Below are 6,000 nucleotides of genomic sequence, written 5' to 3' on the forward strand. Positions count from 1 at the left end.
GAGGCGAATAAAACCCGTGTATAAAGTCAACAACTGTGCAGGGGTAAAGAAGGTATGGAGTCGGCTTAGCACACCTAATCTCTTGGAAGCAGATTTTACAAGAGATGTAATATGATCTTTCCAAGATAAGTCCCGAGTGAATGAAACCCCAGTATGTTATGAAGAAGGGCACAACGTAAAACTGTTCCCTATTATTCCTTCTGAGCTTATTTTATCATTAGTACTTTATATCCCCAGAATTATGGTTACGAAATCGGATTTCTTTCGATTCCTTACCTACTTTTCTGTTGTTAATGCTACCAGTGCCGGCGAGGTAAGAGCGAGTATTTTTTTCCCAACGTAGTCATGTTTCTGCTCACTTCTTTTCCGAGTAGCTTCTTCCATCATTTCCTTCACTACTTTTCCCATTTTCCCCTCCCAGTTCTTTAGTAAAAACTAATAAACACAGAGTATCATCCTAGAATTGTTGTCATAAAATCCGAAAAGAAATTATTAAACACAATATACAGTATGGTTCAGGAGTGTACGGACGTGAGGGAGGGGTAAGAGTATGATTTCCCTTGAGGTTATTCTTCCATCTTTGGTCCTATCTTACGCTCATGATGAGGGTGAGGGTATGGTAAGGGTAAGGGTGAGGTGATGATGGTGGGTAGGAATGGAGGTTGAGAGGGTGCATTTTTGATGTAGTGTTATTGTGGTTGTGAGAGAGAGTAAAGTGATGCGAGGCCTTTACTATGCTTATGTGGTTGTTGGTATCTGTTGGTATTGCTTCGAGTGTGGTGGAGGGCGGATGATGTAGTGGTAGAATGCTGTTGTGGTGAGAGTTTGAGACTGTGTGGTGAGATTGTGGCAGATATGTGGTTGAGTGTTGAGGATGTGGTCCATGTGGATCTATGTGGTTAGGGTTTGGTTCATGTGTAGTGATGGTGTGGCATTGTGTGATAAGGTGTGGTTGTAGTGTAGTGAGGGTATGATAGGTGTGTGGTTTTGTGGTGAAGCTGTAATGGTTTTTGTGGTTGTATAGTGAGAGTGTGGTAAATGTATAGTTTCGTGGTAAGGGTCTTATAGGTGTGTGGTTGTGTATTGAGGATGTGGTTGGCGTGTAGCAGAGTGGCGATGCTGCTGCAGATGTGTAATTGGTGACTGTGGTATATGTGAAGCGCCTTTGTGGTGTGTGTGTGTGTGTGTGTGTGTGTGTGTGTGTGTGTGTGTGTGTGTGTGTGTGTGTGTGTGTGTGTGTGTGTGTGTTGATTCTGGAATATAAAGGTGTTGGGACTGGTTACGGGAAAGCTATTATGCTGGTAATTTATGGTCCTGTGAACGTAATGACAATAATAACGATATTGCACGATACGAGAAGGAATGAGGGTGAGGGTGTAGGTTGCAAATGATAAGATGCAAGGATTACGTGGCTACTTAGGCTTGAAGATGAGCATTTAGTGTTGGTCGTGTGCTAGGGAGATGACTTTAGGCTGCGAGAAGGGTAATTGATGCTTATGTGACAGTTCTAACGAAGAAAGCTGAGAATATGCTAAGCTAATGTTATGGTGATGGTTTTGTACTTCTTACGTAATGAAGACTTTATGGTGCAGCGATAGATAGATAGGTAGATAGGAGGGTAGATAGGCAGACAGTGAGACATATAAATAGATATATACAGACAGAATAGGTAGACACACACGCACACACACACACACACACACACACACACAGAAAGAGAGAGAAGGATTTCACTATTTCAAATAATGTCATCGCGTAATATATTCTCCTTCTCTCTCTCTCTCTCTCTCTCTCTCTCTCTCTCTCTCCAGGTAGTGCTTTTCACCGCTCACACGGCCTCCTCCGTGTTACTGAACCTCTCCTCTCCACACAATGGCCCCAAACGTCCACCACTAGGGAAACGAGAAAAGAAAGTAGAAAAACCGTGGAGATAAATGTTGCGTTGTGGCTAAGTTGAGAGAGAGAGAGAGAGAGAGAGGAAATAAACTCTTTTCTTTTCCACATTCCTCCCAGCAATTTTTATTCGACTCCACATACTTGTATGCATTCCTTCATTGCATGCCACTCTCTCACGTATTTCATCCGCGTTTACCTGCTTCGTCATTATTTTTTCACTACAATAATGCTCTTTTTGCGTTATACCTTTACTCAGTCATAATATCGATCCTTATGGTAACACGGTAGCACACGAGAAGCACTTGGCACCCATCAACCTTCAACTTAGAATTAAAGTATGAATTGAATCTGTTCAAAGTGGTGTTAAGTAGTGCACCACGATCCACAAAGACAAGCAGTAAAACTTGCCGATAATACACTTCCTGTCTCAACTCTCTGGCCACATCCCATACCAGTGCACTCTTAGCCACGGCAGTTATAAGCCATTAAGTTATTACAATATACACAAAATAGTACCAGCACGACCTAGATCATCAGCCTAATATTTCCTGAATCATTTACAATAGCTTATTAATGCCAGTCCATTGCGAGAGTTAGTACTACTCTATTAATTAAACACATTATTCAGATTCATTATTCAAAATCTGATCTTTATATTATCCATAAATTCTATTACCTATGCGAGAGGTAGCAGAGGTTTTATTTTTCTCCTGTCTCAGCCAGTGACAACAGCAACACATTTCTCTCCATAACAGCTTTCCAACATTTTGTCCTGCATTTGTGTCATATTTTCTGGTCTGTCCGAGCACTGGCGATGACAAAGACAGACAGGCTTTGAATAGTGTGCGGCCACTGCCCATGTATGTCATGCACATGCACACTTTTTGCTTCATATGCTGTGTAGCCTTGTGAATCATTTATGTGGTTGTTTTACTCCCTTAACCATCACTCTTAATTTTCTTGCAGTCATTCTCAATCTGTCCCTCTGTAACAATGTCTTGTTACCGATTACAGTAACATCTACAATGCATTCTTCGCCTACCGACTGTCGCTGTTTCTTTCTTGCAGTCATGATCACTCTGGCTCTCCATAATAATGTCTTGTTACCCATTACACTAACATCCACAATTCATTCTTTACCTACCGACTGTCACTGTTTTTTTTCTTGCAGTCATTATTAGCCTGACTGTCGGTAATACAGTCTTGTTACCCATTACAGTAACATCCACATTGCATTCTTTACCCACCCATGCATTTGTGTAATATAGTGTTTTATATGACTGTTATGGTCATGCACATCCCACGTATTCTCTCATCTGGGGGACACTGAACACATGCCACGTATTCTCTCATCTGGGGGACAGACACATCCCACGTACTCTGTCATCTGGGGAACAATGAACACATCCCATGTATTCTCCTCATCTGGTAGACATTGAACACATCCCACGTAGCCAATTCTATCATCTGGGAACACTGAACACATCTCACGTATTCTCTCCTTACCTTCATCATGACGTGGGCAGGAAATTAGTGATTAAAATTTTTGGTAAAATGTCTCTTTGTACTGGCGTAGGAATTGGTGGACCTTATCGGCTACTAACCTATAGGGCAACTCTAGCTCACTCGATGCTCCTAATAACTGGAGGAGAAAGCAAATGGAAAGTAGGATTTTTTTTTCCTTTTTGCTCTCTCTCTCTCTCTCTCTCGTTTTGAATTAGCAGCAGGGTCATGCCCAAAGGTTTCCTTTCAGTCCGGATTGCACTGAGAGATGCTGCGATTAATGAGCAGCCTATTTGCAATGGCAGTCAGCAGATGTCTGGAATAGGTGCCTGGGATAGGTGTGTGCAAGGGTGTTTGTTGCAGGCATCTTGGGTGGATATGTGGGGCGAATGTTTGGGGCAGGTGTCTGGGGCAGGTGAGAGAAGGAAGTGGGTGTGTTCGTATTGGGAATTTATTAATGACGTGGAAATTCCCTCTCGTATGCAGTAGGCTTTGTGCTTATTTAACGCCTCTGACCTCTGGGGGCGATTCTTTGGCCTCAGTCATGCAGACACTGAGGATGCTCGGTAGGTATGAGATCTTATAGGCGGGATGTAGAATCTCTGCAGTAAACTTGTCTTCGTAACTTCAGTGGAAAATATCATCTTTCTTCCAATCCATTTTCCATTCCTCATGTTCTCTCGTCAGTGCAGGGTCCTGATGACACATATAAGGAGGGAATAATGGACGTTTTTAGCACTCTCAGATTAAAGTTGCACTCCTTTCTTCTTTACATATTAACATTTAAGAATATCCCCTTACACCATTTCCTCTGAGAAGCAAATTTGTACTGTACACACTCCTGCATTATTTTTTCTCAACCCCAGAAAGATGACGTCATGTTGCAGCGTTGGTACTTTAATGCCATGGAAATATTAGTCCACTGGGAGTCGGAACAATCAACAAGATGCAAGCATTCATAATTATCCTTTCGTGAAGAGGAATCGCCTACATTTTGCCACCCCAGTGTACAAACCAGCCAGTCACTTGCCCCAGACGCAGATTATTGCAACAGAACCTATTGACGAACGTGTGGGTGGTGACACAATAAATTACTACGGGCAATTAAGTCCTTACAGCTGCTTAAAGAAGGACTGGAAAAAATACGAGAACGGTCGAATGAGGTTGAAGTGTAGCCTATATGTGTTGGTGATTACTGATACAAAGGCGGTGTGACTGCTAACTGTCATATAGTGTGACACAGTGAGTTGGTATGCACGATGAGCGTGTGATGGAGAACAAGTGGCGTGGTAGTAGTTTGGCAGTGTATGTGGTACCGTAGTATGAGGTGTGGTGGTAATGCAATTGAAACTATGTGTGGGTGTTATTGCGACTGAGTTAGGGGGTGATGCTAGTTTGGTGGATAGAATAGGTGGTGTGGTGGTACTGTGACAGAGTAGTAGATGTGGTGATATGTGTGGGCGATATAATGGACATATTAATAGAAAATCTCTTTCAGAATATGAGTATACGAATCAGTCAGGGAAACAATGGAGGGACATAATGCAAGTATAGAACATTATTTTGACGGTGCAAAAGGTGAATGTGAAAAATAATGACAGATGAAAAACGGCTGGTACGTTCGGTATATTTAATAAAGGTGATTGAGAAATAGTCATTATAGCAGATCACATTTCCATACATCTGTTTTCATACATAGACGCTCGATGGCAGTAGAGCGACTTCGTCAAAGAACCGAAAATGAGATTTATCTAAATGCATCGTGTCCAGGACCATCCTCTCAAAGTGGTGTGAAAAGCCAAAAGAAATCGGCCCTTATTCCCCCTCCACACCAACGCTCAAGAGTCAGGTGTTTTTTAATGCAGAAACAGCATACTTCAACTCCGGGACTGTGGCATAGGGCGAGGTTGACGAACCAATAGCGCGGCAGCATTCATCCTCCCTGAGTTTACAAGGGCTGGAGCCTCGACCCAAGATCCATATGGGATCTTGGCTTGATCAGTCACGAGGCCAGAAGCAGACCCGCGTTGGACATTCAGTCCCCGTGCACAGTTTAGGGAAGGGGCAGCACTTGAAACCTACCCTATTTCTGTCACTTTTACGTGGATCAACGTACAGTGACGTCGCTTCTCTAGCGATACAGATAGTGAGGGTGAATGTCGGAAGGTCACAAGAAAAGAAAGCTAGAGGCAAGCACCGTTTTGTATGGAAACAAGTGGTTATGCTTAAACGAGACAGTGGTGGGCCCTTGTTGATGTGAATATAAATTACATTTTTAATCCGTTTTGGGTAGGGAAAGACTGTCACAAGGTTTTTGAAGAATATGCAGTATTAAAGAATAATATTCAATAATAGTTGAGAACAAGGACAAAGAACTGACTTGTGAAGATCAAGCAATGATTACTTTATGCCGGCTTACTTTGCCGATTCTCTAAGGACGAAAGTTTATAAACTTTCTCAACAGTACACAGCAGAGACTAATTACTCACACGTGCTGTTTATTAGTACTGTTGGCCTCTGGAGAAAGTGACTTCATCCCTGACAATCAATAACTAATGCTATTAATGATAAACAGGTTCTTGCTGGTGCAATTAACTCCTG

Source organism: Coenobita brevimanus, chromosome 6 (genome assembly GCF_032717465.1).
Source record: "Coenobita brevimanus isolate Jiangsu-jjx chromosome 6, ASM3271746v2, whole genome shotgun sequence".
In the NCBI taxonomy this organism is placed as follows: Eukaryota; Metazoa; Arthropoda; class Malacostraca; order Decapoda; family Coenobitidae; genus Coenobita; species Coenobita brevimanus.